Source organism: Eubalaena glacialis, chromosome 5 (assembly GCF_028564815.1).
Source record: "Eubalaena glacialis isolate mEubGla1 chromosome 5, mEubGla1.1.hap2.+ XY, whole genome shotgun sequence".
NCBI lineage: Eukaryota > Metazoa > Chordata > Mammalia > Artiodactyla > Balaenidae > Eubalaena > Eubalaena glacialis.
Window position 1 is genome coordinate 124,873,982 of NC_083720.1, and position 19,399 is coordinate 124,893,380.

At 43.9% G+C, this 19,399-nt stretch overlaps 1 non-coding gene across 1 annotated transcript; it reads left to right on the top strand.

Moving 5' to 3' along the window:
* Positions 1–18,449: 18,449 nt before the first annotated feature.
* On the top strand, positions 18,450–18,580 carry LOC133092823 (small nucleolar RNA SNORA17). Its single transcript, XR_009701178.1, has one exon. It is a non-coding gene; the product is annotated as a small nucleolar RNA SNORA17 (small nucleolar RNA).
* The last annotated feature ends 819 nt before the right edge of the window (positions 18,581–19,399 follow it).

Sequence of the window (19,399 nt, forward strand, 5' to 3'; positions counted from 1 at the left end):
AAAAAAAGAAAACAAGAAGGAAGGAATTCAAACGACATTGCAAATTTAGAAATGGTAGACTTTCGTAACAATTAGACTCTAGGGAGGGGCTTAGGAGGAGGGCAAAGGGTAGGGATGAGTAAACATAAGTCCAGACTTTCCAGCTTGAAGTCTAGCATGGATGGTAATGTTCTTAACTGAAGTCGATAATACAGTAGAAGGAGCAGATTGACAGCTCAGATAACAAGCTCGAGTTGAGGCATGTTGTGTCAGGGCCAGCTGTGGGACGTTCACATGCAGATGTCTGATAGGCACTTGGAAATTTTAAGCTGGAATTCAATTCAAAACGTGAGTCTGGGTGCAGAAAATGTATGAGAATGAATAAGATCACCTGAAAAGAGTAGAGTAAGAAAAGGAAAGAATGAATGGTAAGATTTGGGGGACTACGGAAAAATTTTGGTGGAAGATTATAGAAAAATAAGAGTTAAAGGAATTGTGGGAATTCCCTGGCTGTCCAGTGGCTAGGCCTCTGCGCTTCCACTGCACGGGCACAGGTTTGATCCCTGGTCTGGGAACTAAGAACCCTCAAGTGATGCAACCCCCCCCCTCCAAAAAAAATAAATAAAATCATTGATGGCTATATGGAAAAAAAAAAAGAGTTAAAGGAACTGACAAATTGCAGTCAGAGACATAGATGGACACAAGAGGCTCATAAACCAAAGGAAAATACCAGCACTGTGAAAGGAGCAGAGGGGAATACTTGTTAAATTTTATTGTTGAACTATTTTTACATAGTTTTATGTAAAATATCAGTTTTTAAGTTCTTACCTATTCTCAACCGAGGGATTTATAGTTGTCACACTGCATTCTTTTCCAAAGAGTTTCACAGGCTTAGTTTTTCTTTACTAATCAGATTGGTTTATTCTCTCAGGAACACCTCTAAGTGTTTGTGATGGAAGTAAACTAGAAAAAATGTTATTTACTTTATAGACAGCATAGTTAGAAGATTTTCTTTTTTTAATTTTATTTTTTTATTTTTTTATACAGCAGGTTCTTATTAGTTATCTATTTCATACATATTAGTGTATATATGTCAATCCCAATCTCCCAATTCATCCCACCACCCCACCACTTTCCCCCCTAGAAGGCATCATTTTCAACAATTAAGGGATACCTGATTTTGAGCTACAACTATGTTAGAGCTATGCTGTTTGATGCACACAACCAAGTCCAAGTATTTATTAAAACCACTAGCAGCGATGCGTCAGAGGAGGATCTGCTTGGGTGGAGGAGGGAAGACCAGGACTGCCTCTCAGTGACAGGGGTGAGACAGCTGGGGCTCTGCAGGGCGCGAGGCACTCTCGGCCCAAGCCTGCTTCTCTAAGGGGACTGCTAGGGGGCAGATGCAGGCTGCAGAAGAGGCCACTAGCTGGGTCTGGGGTCACTGGAGTCTGGAAAGAGCCTCCAGTCAGGCTGAGGCTCTGAGGCTCCTACAAAAGCTGTCTCCAGCTCCCCAAAGAGAGGTGCCTTACGTTCTCACCAGGAAGTCTTCCCATCTGTTCATCTCCCTGTAAAAATCAGCAGCCTGGATCTGAATGGCATCTCTTCCTTTTGACCTTCTCCCATTTAGAGAGCTCAGTTTATTTGTTTTCTAGTCTCACAAGAAAATATTTCTAAGAAGCCTGTTCATTAAAGCCTCTATTTGTTACTCAATCCAGCAGGGGGTGAAGCTCCCTGTTTGAAAGGAAACGTCATACCTTCTCCTCTCTTTCTCCCATTGTGATGGTTAATTTTATGTGTCAATTTTGTTGGGCCATGGTGCCCAGATATTTGGTCAAACGTTATTCTGGATATTCCTGTGAGGGTGTTTTTTTGTTTGTTTGGTGAGATTAACATTTAAATCCATGGAGTCTGAATAAAGCAGATTATCTGTGTCTGGTGGGCCTCATCCAATCATTTGAAGGCCTTAATAGAACAAAGACTGATCTCCCCAGAGCAAGAAGGAATTCTGCTAGCAGACTGCCTTTGAACTTAGACTGCAACTCTTCCCTGAGATTCCAACCTGCCAGCCTCCTCTGCAGATTTTGGTCTTTCCAAGCCTCCAGAACTGTGGGAGCCAATTCCTCAAAATCAATCTCTCTCTCTCTCCCTCTCTCATATATAGATATAGATATATAAAAACATATCCTGGGCTTCCCTGGTGGCGCAGTGGTTGAGAATCTGCTTGCCAGTGCAGGGGACACGGGTTCGAGCCCTGGTCTGGGAAGATCCCACATGCCGCAGAGCTAGGCCCGTGAGCCACAATTACTGAGCCTGCGCGTCTGGAGCCTGTGCTCCGCAACAAGAGAGGCCACGATAGTGAGAGGCCCGCGCACCGCGATGAAGAGTGGCTCCCAGGGCTTCCCTGGTGGCGCAGTGGTTGAGAATCTGCCTGCCAATGCAGGGGACACGGGTTCGAGCCCTGGTCTGGGAAGATCCCACATGCCGCGGAGCAACTGGGCCCGTGAGCCACAATTACTGAGCCTGCGCGTCTGGAGCCTGTGCTCCGCAACAAGAGAGGTCGCGATAGTGAGAGGCCCGCGCACCGCGATGAGGAGTGGCCCCCGCTCGCCGCCAACTAGAGAAAGCCCTCGCACAGAAACGAAGACCCAACACAGCCATAAATAAATAAATAAATAAATAAATAAAATTTAAAGAAAACAAAAAAAACAAAAAAAAAAACCATATCCTGTTAGTTCTGTTTCTCTGTAAAACGTTGACTAATCACCCATCTTCCCCTGTTCCAAACATTCCCCTTCTGGTTATGAGGTTTAGAAAAACATCATTCATGTTCAGTTTAGGGCAAAAAAAACCCATTAAAATAGGAAAAAAAAAAATGTAGGATGCTTTGTAAGATAAAGGTGAAATTCTTAACAAAATCCAACAATTATGATAATCTACGTGCTAAATAATATAGCATTAAATCTCATAAGAAAAATAGCAGAAGAAAAAATAAAGAAAAATTTTAAAAAGAAAAATAACAGAGGGTAAAATAAGAAAAAGAAAACAAACCAAAAACACCACCAAAAAAACAAAACAAAAGAAAATCACCATGGGGGGACCTAATTGAAAGCTTAAACAAGGTCTGCTGAGCTAGCCTGGTGTCCTACCTCCGAATGGCTCCTCATCACCGAGGCACGGAGGTGTGACGGGAGAGGAAAGGCACCCTCCCAAGTCAACAAGTCATTTCCAAGAACCAGTTTTGGGCCCAGCACTGGCCTGGACCTGCCCATGGAGAACACAGAGCAAGGAACCTGTTCACTCAAGTCTTCTCAAGGACGAGGCTCACCACCTGAGGTGATGGGTCTAAGACAGGTTACGAGGGTGTGTGATGTGGGAGAGACCCCAAGTCCCACAGGAGAGTAGAGAAAGGAGGGGAGAAGCCCCTGGCCCAGGGCAGCAGAGGCCGCTTTCTTAGAAGAGTCGGCACCCAGCTGCGCCTTGAACAATGGGTTGGGTTCGAATGTGAGAAGATCCACTTTCCTGTGCAGCAGAAATTCACACAACGTTGTAAATCAACTCTACTATACTTCAACAAATTAAAAAATAATACTAGCCACCTCACCATGTTATTCTAAGGGTACATAGCACAATGTATATAAAACACCAAGCCCAGCACTCGGCGCAGGGAACTGGTCAACAAGTGTTGATTGTTATTAGCTGTTATCTGCAGAGGAAAAGAACTGAAACCTCTAAGAGGAACTGAACAGAGCCGGGTTGCAATGCTCTTCTGATGAAGTGTTCATGACCTCACGACTAAGTAGAGGAGTTTGAGAAATAACCTCCTCAGTTATGCAAATGTTCCTTCACAAACATCCGAGTTATTCCAGGAAGCAGGGGAAAACAACTCCCAATCAGCAAGGACTGGACACTTGAGCAGGAAACTAAACAAAGGGAAAAAGCAAATATATCTTAAAATGCAAATAAACTGTATCTGCGATAATGCAAAATGAATTTATAACCATCTCCATGAAATGGGGGAGAAATCCTGGAAAATGTCTAGCAAGCAGGAGGTTCTACAGGCAATTAATTGTCCTGTGCCCTTTAATTTAGGCCACGTTTAATGTCAGCGGTGGACTATTTAGTAAGGGTGCCCTCCACTGTTTGAGTTTAGAAAATGTGACATTTATAAGTTCCCACAAGGTCAGTTCCTCTGTCCTATTTTTCCCCTAAGGCCTTTAAGTTACCCAATCATAGAAATTCTTTCTATATCATTTTTAGGCTAAGTTTCAGGAAATTAACTTTTAAGTTTTGGGGAGGAAATTCTGTTCTATTATTGGTTACTACCTAAGTGATTGTTTATTCCCAGTGCATTTAGCTGCCACCAGTTACACTTAAGTAATAGGGAACCCTGTTTCTATCTACAATCTTCCCTTTGGCAATATCAATGTCTGGCCTTTGGCCTTTGCACTATGCTAATAGCTCTCAGTTTCACCTTTGGTCTTAAATAAGCAGTAGCCCCCATTTTCACTTACCAGCTATACCTGCAGGTAGGTGGATATTCTACTACCACTCAGACACACCATGACCCAAACTGAACCTCCCAGCCTCTTTGCTCACCAGCCCGCCTCCTAGGCCGCCTAAGTCTCCAGTCTCCAGGTGGGAAATCAGGACTGCCACATACGACTGTTGACTGGACAGAAGCACTTGTCCTATGGGGGCTGCAAGCCAGCCTGGTGCCCAGAGGGGTGGCTTTATCCAGTCCTCATAAAAGCACTGCCCAGGTTGTAATGGGCCTGCAGGACAATTACAAATATCTTTATCGATGGAGCCTCCCTTTTTTGTGTGTCGCATCCAATTGGTTGCCGAGTCCTGGAAATTATACTTTCTTGTTAATTCCCACATCAGTACTCTCTGAAAAGCCCTGTTCAGGCCCTCAGTACTTCCCACCCTAGACACAAAATTCTTAATCAAAGGGTATCAAAAGCACCTCTGAAACGAATATAATATTGTGAATCAACTATACTTCATTAAAAAAAAAAAAAAAAAAACCTATAGAGAGTGTGAGTCAGTAGACCTGGGATGGAACCCTGGGCTCTACAGGTGATTTGGATGCACGGCTCTGGTTGAAAACTACCATGTTCAGCCCTCAGTCACCCCCCCAACCCACAGCTGACAGTTCATCTTCACTGTGGAGGTGATGCTGCTCCCTTGATCTTAAGGATGAAGTTTAGAATCAGAAGAATACTAAGCCTTATACTCTTTTCTCCCAAAGATCACAGAAAGCAAGAATAATGAGGCAGTTGGAGAAAGTCTTGCTCTAATACTTTAATTAGGAGCTTGGTTGACCTTCTCGGTTGCCTAGGCATTTGCTTCTGAAGCTCCCCTCCATCCTTGCCATCACCATGCTCCATCACCTGGACCACCTGGACCTCTGCGATAACTTCTAACTGGTCTCCCTGCCTTCCATTTTGCTTCTTACAAGCCATTCTCTGCACGGCAGCAAGTGAAATCATTTTGGATGTAAATCCTATCAAGACGCTAACCTTGTTTAATAACCCCCAGTGCTTTCCTAGTGTCTTGGGATAAAGTCCTACTCTTAACACATGTCCCTCTCAAAGCTGGCCCTTCCCTAATCCCCCAGCCTCTCCGTGGCCTTTCTCACTCTTGTGCTGAAGCTGAAGAACTTGATGAAGTTGTATTAGTTTTGTGCTTCTTACGTCTGCACCTTCAACACACTGTCTCCCACCTAGGACACTCTCTCTAACCTCTCCACCACTCCATCCCTCTTCCCTCTGACTTCATCACCACTCAGCTTTCAGCGTTCAACCATAAACACTTCCCCACAAGTCCCTCTTGACCTTTCTTTAGAATCATCCCCTTTACCGTATGCTTAGATGGCATCTCTACTTTTCTTATCACTGTATCATAGGCTCCTTCAATGTCTGTCTCCCCCACTAGATGCAAATTCGTTGAGGGCAGGCATCGTGTGTAAGTTTACCAGCACTCTGTCACCATGCCTGAGGGTGACACATGGCTAGAGGGTTGAATACATATTTACTAAAATAAAATGTTGTGATCAGCAGAGAAGTAAAACATAGTGGTCAGCTCTACTATGTGAAACAATTAAAGGAAGAGTGTGACATGTATTGAGCCATTACTCTGTGCGAGACCTTTTGCAAGGGCCTTAGAAAACAAGAAGAACAAGATGAGTTCTCTGATCTCCAGGAGCTGACAATTTAATGGAGGAAATCTATGAGTAAATGAGTCATTATAATCCAACTCTAAAATCGCTTGAGTAGAGGTCAGAAAAAGTGCTTATGGTTTTAATTTCAACTCTGGAAGAAGCAGTGGTCTAAATGTCGAAAACAACGATTCTCGAAGATTGTTCCAAATTGTTCCATAGCCTTCCATTTTTATGCTTAAGGGCTGCCTGCGTTCCTTTACCAGTTCCACTATTTTTCAGCTGTGTAACTTGAAGTAAGTTACTTAACTTCGCTGTGCTTCAGATTCATAATTCCTATTAATGCACTGTGGTATTTAACACAGTGCTTGCCACATAGTAAGGGCTCAAAATTGTGAGTTTTCATCAGCATTATTATCAAGACTTCCTAGTTACAGTAAGCCTCCAAGTATTAATAAAATCAGTGTTTGTCGTGAAAATTAGCATAGTCTACAGTGTACTAAGGACTGTAATTCAGTAGACTGCTTGCTACGTAACACTTGTTAACGTATCAAATTTCCTCTTGCCCATGCACCCCCATAAGTGTGGGTTGTAATTCCTGATGCTTTCAGGAAGCGCGTCTTATCATCAGTGTTATTCTGAGATGGCTGTATTTTCTATTATGACACTTTTTTGTTCATGTAGCTACCAAGTCCCATTAGTTTAGTTTCATTGCTATCCACATAGTTTATTGTCGGTTATCTAATTAACTGAGGTTTGTTAAACAGTTGCATCAACTTTTTTTTTTTTTTGGCTTATAACTTCCCTGTAAATATACTTTAAGATAGGTAGACAGGGCGTTTCAAATTTACTTACAGGGCGTTACAATTCTACTTCTATTGTAAACACAAATGGACAGACAATCCTTCCACCTCTCCTTTCCCTCGCAGTTGCTCTAATAATAATATTTCACTGCTATTACTGGAATAACTAAATTCTTTTACTAGTAGAAAATTGAAGTGGGTGATGTAGGTGGGCCAAAGGGCCTCTTGCACTGCGATGAGCTGGGGCTACTCTGTTGCAGTGCGTGGGCTTCTCATTGCAGTGGCTTCTCTTGTTGCAGAGCGTGGGCCTAGGTACGCGGGCTTCAGTAGTTGTGGCTCTCGGGCTCTAGAGCGCAGGCTCAGTAGTTGTGGTGCATGGGCTTTGTTAGTAGCCCCTGCTCACCGCAACTAGAGAAAAGCCTGCATGCAGCAACAAAGACCCAACACAGCAAAAAAAAAAAGAACTGAGTCAAAAATCTTTAAGGTGAGAAACAAATGGTTACACACACACACACACACTTAAACATGTCCAGCACATAGAATGCACTATATATGTATTACTGTTACTATTATTATTTAGCACAGAATTTTTTGAACTTTTTAAAAAAATTGAAGTATGGTTGATTTACAAAATTTTGTAGTTGATTTAAAAGTTCTGGACTTAAAAAAAAAAAAAGGCATCCTTTCTGTGGTAGGCTGAATAATGACCCCAAAGATAATCCAGGTCATAATCCCTGTATCCTGTGAATATTATCTTATAGAGGAAGGGGGGTTTCTAGATGTGATTAAATTAAATATCTTGTGATGGAGAGATTATCCTGGAACATTCAGGTGGGCTGTAAATGCAATCACAAGTGTCCTGAGAGGGAGGCAGAGGAAGATTTGACAGAGAAGAGAAAGTAGGAGATGTGATGATGACAAAAGTAAGATTTGAAGATGTTAAATTGCTGGCTTTGAAGAACAAGGAAGAGGCCATGGACCAAGAAATGCCAGCAGCCACCAAAAGCTGCAAAAGGCAAGGAAACATTCTCTCCCTTAGAGACTCCAGAGGGAGCACAGCCCTGTGGTATCTTCACTTTAGCCCAGAGAAACTGCTATTGAACTTCTGGCCCCCAGAACTATCAGAACTGTCACACTAAATGTGTGACATGTTAAGCCACCAAGTTTGTGATGATTTGTTACAGCAGCCATAGGAAACTAATACATGTTATTTTCTTTCTTTAAATGAAATCTTTTTATTAAAGTGGGATGAATATCAGGAGTCCCACTTTTTTTTTTTTTAATTAATTAATTTATTTATGGCTGTGTTGGGTCTTTGTTTCTGTGCGAGGGCTTTCTCTAGTTGTGGCAAGTGGAGGCCACTCTTCATCGCGGTGCACAGGCCTTTCACTGTCACAGCCTCTCTTGTTGCGGAGCACAGGCTCCAGACGCGCAAGCTCAGTAATTGTGGCTGACGGGCCCAGCTGCTCTGTGGCATGTGGGATCTTCCCAGACCAGGGCTCGAACCCGTGTCCCCTGCATTAGCAGGCAGATTCTCAACTACTGCGCCACCAGGGAAGCCCTAAATGAAATCTTTTAAAAATATTTTATTATGTCTTACTGGTAACAACCACAAAACTTTTAAAAATTAATGGAAGCAAGATTGAGATGTGAGAAGAAAATTCAGAACAGGCCTCAAATTGGAAAAAATTCTACTCTTTTCTCTTTCTCTATAAAGGTCCTAGAAATATTTGGGGGAAAAGTCTCAGATTACAGTAAATGCTCTTTGGAGGGCTCAAGGTGGAGGAAGCAATGCAACTTTTTACTCCAAGAGGCATATACTTGTGTTTCTTTTTTTTTTTTTTTAATCTCATAGTTTATTTCTTTCTTTTTTTTAAAATTTTATTTATTTATTTTTGGCTGCACTGCGTCTTTGCTGCGCGTGGGCTTTCTCTAGTTGCGGCGAGCGGGGGCTACTCTTCATTGTGGGGCACGGGCTTCTCATTGCGGTGGCTTCTCTTTCTTGCAGAGCACGGGCTCTAGGTGCGCGGGCTTCAGTAGTTGTGGCACGGGGGCTCAGTAGTCGTGGCTCACGGGGTCTAGAGCTCAGGCTCAGTAGTTGTGGCTCATGGGCTTACTTTCTCTGCGACATGTGGGATCTTCCCGGACCAGGACTCGAACTTGTGTCCCCTGCATTGACAGGCAGATTCTTAACAACTGTGCCACCAGGGAAGCCCCTGTACTTGTGTTTCTGAGGTAAGACTAGTTTACACACTATAGAAGAATTTCATAGACTATAAGGGCTACACTTTCTTATTTTATTATGTTTTAAATTTCAGCTTTATTGAGATATAACTGACATATAAAATTGTAAGATAGTCCAAGTGTACATTGTGGTGATTTGATATATATATACATTATGAAAGAATACCTCCATCTAGTTAACAAACATATCCATCACCTCACATATTTGTCTTTTTTCTTTTCTTTTCTTTTCTTTTTCCCCTTTGGTGAGAGCATTTAAGTTCTGCCCCCTTAGCAAATTTCAATTATACAATAGAGTTTTATGAACTATAGTCACCATGCTTTATATGACAGTCTGAGACCTTATTCACCTGATAGCTGAAGGTTTGTACCCTTCTACCAACTTCTCCCTATTTCCCCCACTCCCAACCCCTGGCAACCACTTTTCTGTTTTCTCATATAATACTTCTATTTCAATATAAATAAAAAGTGTATACGCCTAATATCTTTAAAGTACTATGGCATCCTATTATATAATTTGAACCTCACAACATAGACAGAGCAAATAGTGTACTCGTTCTACAGATGAAGAACTGATTTTTACCAAAAGGAAGAAAGTGATGTGACTTGCATCACGGAGCTAGCGGGAGGTGGCTGGAAGTTTGCTTCTGCTGAAACACTCAAGAACATGCCCAAAAGACGTGTGTGTGCCTCCTGTCCGGGGAGGAAGAGCACCTAATCTTACAGCGAAGAGGAAGGAAGTAGGAGTGCCTAAGGGGGGGCAGGGTGGCCAGAGACAGATTTTTCACTTCCACATTCTGCAGGTTGATGCAAGTGAGGCGAAGCCTACAGGGCAGGCATAAAATAAAATGGAGATGTTCTGCTGGCCGAAGAGCCAGCCCACTCCTGGTTCCCCTCCTCCCCCATCTGCACCCCAGCGTAAAGCGGAACCGATGTGCACCTTTTCTGTGTCCCAAGAAAGGAACGGGAACTAACCTTGATTGGCTGCACACTGTGTGCTGGCACGTGGCAAGAGCTTCTTTACTTTGTTCTCAAGGACCAGGCTTCATCACAGCAGCTGTTTGAAAATTCAGGTCTGGAAGCTGAAATTCTGAGTTTGGTAACCATTAGCATAGAAGGAAAACTTAACACCGTGAAATCTCTTTTAAGAGAGGAAAGCAGGGGAATATAGTGTCAAATTGCTGGGGACAAGTGAAAAATGATGATGCGGGTAAGGTTCGGAATGTATCATAAACCAGAGAGCCCCGAAGTCCAGCTGTTTTACGATGTGGTGTACAGTGGGGTAAGCGGATGGCTTCATAGTCAGACAGTCTGAGTTCACCTAGATGTTCATTCATCTTATCAATATTTATTGGGTACCTACTACGTGCCAAGTCTCTACATTCATGATGTTTACATTCAGGTGGAGAAAGACAGATTACAAACAGATGAATGAGCAGATCTTGCTGTGAATTCATTCATTCTTCCAACAGATATTGCAGTTATTTATTCCAGTTATCTCGGAGGTCAGAAAGGTAAGGAAGCACAGAGAGTGCAGAGATACTGGCCCACTGGGAGGGCTCTGGCTCTTACAAAGTGAGATAGAAGCCTATTGGTGGGTTTTGAGCAGACGAGTGATGTGATCTGACTCATATTTTAAGAAGATCACTTTGGCTGCTCTGTGGGGAGCAAAGAGACTTGGGCCAGAAGCAGGGAGATCAGTTAGGAGATTCTTGCAATAATTCAGGTGAGAAGCAAAGGTGGGTAGGACAGGAGGCAGGGGTTGAGGCGGTGAGAAGTGGTTGAAGCCAGGATATCTGTTGCAGGCAGAGAATACGATTTGCTGACAGTTTGGGTAGGAAGTGTGAGAAAAGGAAAGACATGAAAAGTGACTCTTAAGGTTTTTCTTCGAGGGATCGGAAGAAGAGGGTCGTCATTAACTGAAATGAGGAAGATTGCAGGAACAGCAGGTTGGGGTAAGGCAGGATCTGAGGGATCTGAGCTCCCTTTGGGGTAGAACTTCAGGGAGTTTGAGGAAGCTGACTGACAGCCAAGTGCAGACATTAAGTTGCCAGTCACAGGGTGGAGTTGGGGGCAGAAGTCCTGGCTAAAAAAATTATTGCTAAAAGGAACCATAAGGCAGGGTATGGGAGATAAAAATTGGCAAGTGTTGGGGATGCCGTTATAGATAGGAGAATTAAAGAAGGCCTTACCGAAAAGCTGATATTTGAACTGAGACCTGGGTGAAGGGAGGGAGAAATCCACGTGTTATCTGAGGGAAGATGAGTCCAGGCCGAGGGACCAGCATGTGCTCAGGTCTTAGAAGAGAGTGTACTTGGCTAGAAGAGAGTGTACTTGGCTAGAAGAGAGTGTACTTGGCTAGAAGAGAGTGTACTTGGCTTTAGGAGCAAGAGCCAGAAGCTCAGTGGGGTGACCAAGAGACCACCTGGGCTCTGAAAAAGAGAGAGAGAGAGGGCCCACCTGGTAAGGGTATAAAATCAGAGAGGTGGGAAGGGATCACACCATGAGTTCAAGTCCTTGCTCTGCCACTTGGGCAAATTACTTACCTTCTCCCAGGTCCGTCTTCTTTATAAATAAGGGTAGTAACAGAACCTACCCACACAGGATCTTGAGAGGATTAAATGAGATAATGTTTCTAAAGTGTTTAACACAGTGCCTGTAACATAGTTAACACCTACCAAGTGTTTACTATACACTTTTTTAAATGTCCTACAGTATTTCTTGGAGGTACTTAGAGTTTCTGATTGAAGAATGTTGTCCCACGTGGAAGTTTGGATTTTGTCATTGGTGTTACACTCCTCAGTCTCTGTTTTGCTGGTCTGGTTGGTGGAGATGCCCATCTTGTAGCTTACCCTTTTTTTTTTTTTTTATAGCCAGTTTTTTGGGTTTTTTTAAATTTTTACTTATTTATTTGTTTTTGGGCTGCGTTGGGTCTTCACTGATTCGCACAGGCTTTCTCTAGTAGCTGCGAGCGGGGGCTACTCTTTGTTGCGGTGCGCGGGCTTCTCATTGCGATGGGTTCTCTTGTTGTGGAGCACGGGCTCTAGGTGCGCAGGCTTCAGTAGTTGTGGCACGCAGGCTCAGTAGTTGTGGCTCATGGGCTTAGTTGCTCGGCGGCATGTGGGATCTTCCTGGACCAGGGCTCGAACCCGTGTCCCCTGCATTGGAAGGCGGATTCTTAACCACTGCACCACCAGAGAAGTCCCTGGTAGCTTATCCTTGACAACCACAGCGGTGCATGGGCATGTTGGTATAGACAGGGAAATTTGGGAGATCCACAATCACTGAACTGAGTTGCAGATGGGTGACAGGATACTCAACCAACCCCTCCAGCTTCTCAGGGATAACTCTGGGGTTTCCCTTCTGCAAGGGGCCACACTAGGGCAGGCAAGACGTCCAGTCAAGTCATCCCACCCCCATTCTGGTTCTCACTAAGTCACTTCTGGCCTCAGTTGACAATATCAGCCGTCACACAGACGCTCAAGTGGAGCAGTGACCTTGGAATATCCTACCCTGGGCCTTCCTTCAGTTCTCCTGAACTGGCATGGAAAGGGGATGGTTAGAGCTCAGAAGGTTTACTCTAGTTAAGTAGAGCTGTAAGCAGATAGGGTAGGGGGTCCTGGAGAAAGAGAACCAGGCATGGCTTTCTTGACAGAAGAGAAGCCATTTTTGGCCTAAGCCATTTTGTGATCTCAGCCTGGTCACAAGGCTTGCCCTTGAAAAGGTCTCAGTAATTAACGATCTTAAGGGAACAAAAGAATGCAGAAACAAAGGACTGTTATCAGGCAAGACAAGTAACAATAGTAAAGATAATATATCAGTTGTAAAGACTCCCAGTTCTGTTTCAATGGTAAATATTAGCCTGAAGCGCTCAACCACCAGGACAGCTGGAACCTAAGGGATGATGACATTGACATTTCCTTTTTTTTTTTAATTTATTTATTTTAATTTATTATTTTTGGCTGTGTTGGGTCTTCGTTGCTGTGCGCGGGCTTTGTCTAGTTGCGGCGAGCGGGGGCTACTCTTTGTTGCGGTGCGTGGGCTTCTCATTGCGGTGGCTTCTCTTGTTGCTGAGCACAGGCTCTAGAGCACGCAGGCTTCAGTAGATGCAGCACGTGGGCTCAGTAGTTGTGGCCCGTGGGCTCTAGAGCGCAGGCTCAGTAGTTGTGGTGCACGGGCTTAGTTGCTCCACGGCATGTGGGATCTTCCCAGAGCAGGGCTCGAACCCTCGTCCCCTGCATTAGCAGGCAGATTCTTAACCACTGCACCACTAGGGAAGCCCGACATTGACCTTTTCTGACCCTCATAACTTCAGTCAACAAATGTCTGGACTCTGTCAACTGACAAGCCCCTTCATTAATATGCATGTACCCTTAGCTTAAAACTTCCTGAATTTTGCTATTCGGAGAGACACTGATTTGGAAAATATCCCTGGGGTTCTTCTCACCTGCTGCAAGTAGTAAATCCTTCCTTCTCCTGATCTTTGGCTTGGTTGTGTCACCAAAACATAAATGCAGTTTTTTAGATAACAGAGCTATGTCGGGAAAATGCATTTCATTTCATACATCAAATATAATTTAAGACCTCCAGTGTAATATTTTGGTTACACCCTGTTACAAAAAGGATAAGCAGGAAGAACAGAAAAGGTTGAGGAAAGGAGAAAAGAAACAGCAAAGAGAAAATGAATTTTTAGTGTCTTACCCAACATTTGAGTCAATCATTCAGAAAAAAATCAGATAATATGCTAATGATTATAATCTAGCCAAGGTCTATCACACACCCTCTATTATGCTTCAGATTTATCCTCTGAACCAGATTTATCCTCTGCCAGGAGAATCTGACCATTGCTCTTCCAATATTCAGTGAGAAAGAAAGATGAAAACCTGGGAGGAATGATAACAAGTCAAGGGCACATGGAGGTCAGGAGAAGCTGAATGGCATCAACAACCTGACTGTCAAGGATAAACAAAGCTGGAATCTAGTTAGAGCAGTAAGGATAGATTTTATTCAATAGTAACTACTGCAATAGGGAAAAGAGTCCAGTGTGACCTGACTTCAACTTGGCTGAAACAAAAGGCTGGAGACCTTTCCAGACTGAGGTGTGCTCAGGAAATGCACTGGGGGCTGGGAAGGGGGTTGGTCCATGTGACTAGGCCATCTGGGGCTGTCTATTGGTGCTTACCAGAGGAGAAACAGACTTCTCCAGGAGGCCGTGATATCAGTTAGGAAAGATACCCAGGAGCCTGGGAGCAGACAGTGACCTTATCTCCTTGAATGTTTGCATCTCAAAGAGACAGCCCTCAGGTCCTTGAAAAGTCAGTTCTGGGTGGTAGAAGATTCATGTCTCAAAGGGGCAGAGAAAGCATTTATAATTGCAAGCTTTCTAAAGTAACTGCTCAGTGGGAGGGTTTAGCAGCCTACCTGCCTATTCCCAGTTTGGGCTGGAACAGACAGTAAATTCTCCTGGCAACACTGAGCTTTTTCAAGCAGCAATTTTAAGGGAGAGCTGGAGTTACCCTCAGGATGTGGCCTTGAGCTGTTGGAAACTAAGCCAGTGTCTGTTCAAGTCTCATAGTGTGTGTGGGCCAGGGGGCAGGGTGGGGTGTGGGTTTGAGGGGGAGTCTGCATTTTTAGAGACCAAGTTTGGGGTTTAGTCGAGAAGCTGTCTCAGAGGAGCCTGACTAGGGTTTGATCAAGGAGAGTCTTTGTTGCGACCCAGCCACAGAGTTTCCAAAGCTTTGATTTCCTCTCTTTAAGCCTATAATTTTATTCAGTGGTCTTGTGAGGAAAATATAAATAGATATTAAGCGGAAGGAAGGGATTAATCCAAAAAAAAATGAGAATAAGAGGAACTAGGAAAAACACCTTTGAATACATGTCCTGCCCTGTGGTGAATGTGAATTCGGTTCTAAGTCAGGAATCTTTGACTGCTCCCTGCAGCCCTTCCAGCTCTGAGACTCCCTGGCAGCTTTCAGTCTTTCATTCTACGAGTGTACAGAGTGTATTTCAGAAGATAGGGTGGCTCCAGTGCCCTCAAGTTGACCCAAACTGTGATCCACAGACCCAGTGGACCTATCTGGATGTTCAGCAATGTTTCTCCGAGATAGCTTTAGTTCCTTCTGTTACCGCTTCCTTCCTTCCACAGCTCAGAGACCTCGGTGAATCTCAAATTCCCTCCATAAACTTAAAGAAGATGGTGGCACTGCCCAAGCTGGGCACCAGAAGCCAGAGCAGAGTGCCACAGTGGATTGGAATTGGCCTGAGGCCGAGATAATGAAACAGGAGGGAAGGGGGCAGGGCACAACCTTTAAAAGAAAGACATAGCCTATGACAAAAACTGGTTAGAACCAACTAGGTCCAAGATGGCGGAAGATTCGACTTCCAGTAGACCTTGAGCCTCATTATACACTCATTGTAATACATTAGCATATGCGAAATGACACACCTACCAGTGCCATGACAGTTCTGAGGCTGACCATAAAAGGCCAAAAAAAAGTGGGCAGTGGCCCAATTCCTGGAAATCCCCACACCTTCCCCAATAGAGTTGGAATAATCTTCCCACTTGTTAGCTTATGAAATTACCCCGCCTGTAAAATCTAACCACCCCATGTTTCAGGGCCTCTCGTCTTCTGAGATGGCCCACACTCTGTCTGTGGAGTGTGTTTCTCTCTAAATAAATCCACTTCCTACTTTGTCTCTCACTGAATTCTTTCTGCGACAAGATGTAAAGAACCTGAGGTTCATTAAGTCCTGAGACCAGGTGTGTGATCACAGTTAAAAGACAGTGGGTTCAATAGAGACACAGATGTAGAGAACAAACATATGGACACCAAGGGGGGAAAAAAATAAGGAAAAAGCCAGCCAAAAAAAAAAAAAAAGTCCTAAAATATAAAGTTTAAAAAAAAAAAAAATTCAACAACAACAAAAAAAGACAGTGGGTTCAAGTCCCAATCTGGGTTGCATGGTTTCAGTAACACGTAAGAAAGAATGAGCGAGAACCCGTTCAAAACAAACTCTGGGTAAAGAAAGCAAGAAAGAAGGAACAGGCAACTTGAAAAATGGGAAAATCCCCCTGGGGCTGCTGAGTTAGAGGAAGAGGCATCTAACCAGCAGGAGAGCCCAGAGGCTGGGAAAGAAGCCTTTCAAGGTACCTAGCACGTTCTTAAAGTAATCACAATAAAACTCAGATAAAAAAGCAAAGAGCTATTAAAAGGAAAAGCAGAGTATCATCCAGCAAATCTTCTAAGTAACGCAATTTAGTCCTGCAGAGATTTTTTTTTTTTTTCTGACTCTGGTTACAGATTCTGGTTTTCAATTCACTCAAATATATTCAATGTCAACACAAACCTGTCTAGTCCCTCCTGGATCAGACAGTTTCCCAAAGTGAGTTCAATGGGACTTCTAGTTGAGAAGAATACCTCTGGTTACTGCAGAATTATAAAAGGTTTGTGTGTGGGACTTCCCCAGTGGTCCAGTGGGTAAGACTGTGTGCTCCCAATGCAGGGGGCCCGGGTTCGATCCCTGGTCGGGGAACTAGATCCTGCATGCATGCCGCAACTAAGTGTCCACAGGCCGCAACTAAGAGCCAGCATGCCCCAGCTAAAGATCCCGCATGCCACAACGAAGATCCAGCGTGCCGCAACTAAGACCCTTCACAAGCAAAATAAATAAATATTTTAAAAAAAGGAAAAAGTTCATGTGCGTTGCAAATCTCTGGATAGAAGATGGGCATTGTCTACCGTTTTTCCCAAACTCCGTCTGAAGTATACTAAGAACTAAGTGCTAAGTGCATAGAATTACTATTCCAAGCATCACAGCTGAAGAAGGTTGTCATCCATATGCACCCATGATCCCATGTACCTATCCTGTATTTTATTTCCTCCTTTCATTTAAGGCAATGTCCTAATTCATTGCAGTGTGGAGAAATAGCCTCCTTAGAGAAAGATTGTAAAACATATGTGGAATCCAAAAAAATACAAACAAATGCATATGCAGAACAGAAATAGAATCACAGATATAGAAAATAAATAGTGGTTACCAGTGAGGAGAGGGAAGAGGGGAGGGACAACATAGGGACATGGGATTAAGAGACACAAACTACTATATATAAAATAGGTAAGCAACAAGGATGTATTGTACAGCACAGGGAAATATAGCCATTATTTTGTAATAACTTTTAATGGAATATAATCTGTAAATCAGACAGAGAAAGACAAATATCCTCTCATGTTTGACTTGTTTATTTCCTCCCAACCCCCTCCTCCTTCCTAGATTTTCCTTCTTGTGCTTTCTCCTAGGGAGAGGGCTCTATCCTCTACCTTGGTTCCTTCAGTGTGGCACCTCCACTCAGTATTCCCAAAGCCTGGTAGCCAAGGAACAAGCAAAGAATCTTCAGGAGGATAGAGGGGAGGTGAGGGGAATGTTGTAAACGCGCTTAGATTTCTTTTTGCACTTTGACACACATAATCTCGTTGTCTTTTCTGAGAGTGGATGGCCAAAGGTACCAGAGCTATTAATGGAGCTTCTGCGAATGCCTGAGGCAGCAACAGAGGTAAGCTTTTTCCAGGTCCTACCAACCTGCTGGTTGAGGCCCCTGCAGTGCACAGAGAAGTGTGGGGAAAGGGCCACGGTCCCCCTCCCCCCTCTCCCTACTCCCTCGTCCCCAGCTGCACACAGACCACAGCCTCCTCCCAGGGAGGGAAAGGCCACTCCCCACCTATCATCTCTCTTGAGTCTCCATCAGCCTGGTGGGAGGAGAAGGGGCACCAGGGATGTCTCCTCTGCAGCTGCTGTTCACACAGAACAGGAGAGTCCCTCTCCCGTCTCACCCTGGGTCTCCAGCTAAGGTGATGCTCTGCAAACCCATCCTGTCTGTTGCAGGAGGAGTAGGGGAGAGAGGGTGGGAAGCAGGAACACTGAGATGAGATGGGGAAGAGCCAGTTCTAGACCCTCCTTTACGTTCCATCCCTTCCAGGGCACCCATATACTAGAAACGAACTAGTCATTGTCAACAGTGTCCAGAAGCCATTTAGTTTCATCCTTTATTTATATTTTTTCTGACCTTTAGGGAATAATCTCACCCTATTTTTCATAATTTTATTTTACTATTTTTATATTTATAGGATCCTTTAAAGTAATCTTTAACATTAGAAAATACAGTGAAGGTAATCTTAAGTATCATTTAACTCTCTGGGGAATAGTCATTCTTTAACTTTTCAATACACTCTTTGATTATCCTTATCAGGTCATTTAAAATTTGTTCTGCCCCTAGAGACGTTGCAGATGTGGCTGCCGTGTCACATTTGTGTCATTAGGTGGTGGAGAGAAGAGAGACTTGTCTACACTCAGTGTTCTGGCCTGTGGACGTCTGGATGATTGATAGTCTGACACTTGACAGAAAAGGACTTCCCTGGTGGTGCAGTGGTTAAGAATCCGCCTGCCAACGCAGGGGACACGGGTTCGAGCCCTGGTCCGCGAAGATGCCATATGCCACAGAGCAACTAAGCCCGTGCGCCACAACTACTGAAGCCCGCGCGCCCTAGATCCTGTGCTCCACAACAAGAGAAGCCACCACATTGAAAAGGCTGCACCGCAACGAAGAGTAACCCCTGCTCGCCACAACTAGAGAAAGCCCGTGCGCAGCAACAAAGACCCAACGCAGCCAAAAATAAATTAAATAAATAAATAAATAAAATTTGTTTATCTATTTTCACTTTGGAAACAGAAAGTGTTGTCTTTAGAAAGGACCAGATACCAGTCTATGTGCCAAACCTGGGGACGTGCCTTCTCTTTATTAGCTGGCCTTAAACAGGCCCTTTTCATACTTCAAAACAGATTGCCATGGTGATCTCGATAAAGACCTAACCCTAGTCAGATAGGAAATACTGAGCTCTGCGTTTTGAACCATTCAGGTGGCTTAGGAGATGCTCAATCAACTATCTCCAAAGAAGATCCATGGAAACCGCTCAAATGATGTTGCCATTTTGTTTCCAAGATTATTGTCTCCATCTGAAGATTCTTCTATGTTCTCGGGCCAAACCTAAGTCACAATAGGCTGAGGGTCAGACCCAGAGAAGAGGTGGGCTGAGGAAAAGAAAAAAGTAGCAAAGTCAAACAGAAATGGGGAAGTGCATTCCTGATCGTGGGTCTCTAGCAGCTCATTGGCTTTAGGGGTTGCCAAGCCAAGGACCTCACTCTTCAGATTTGTCAA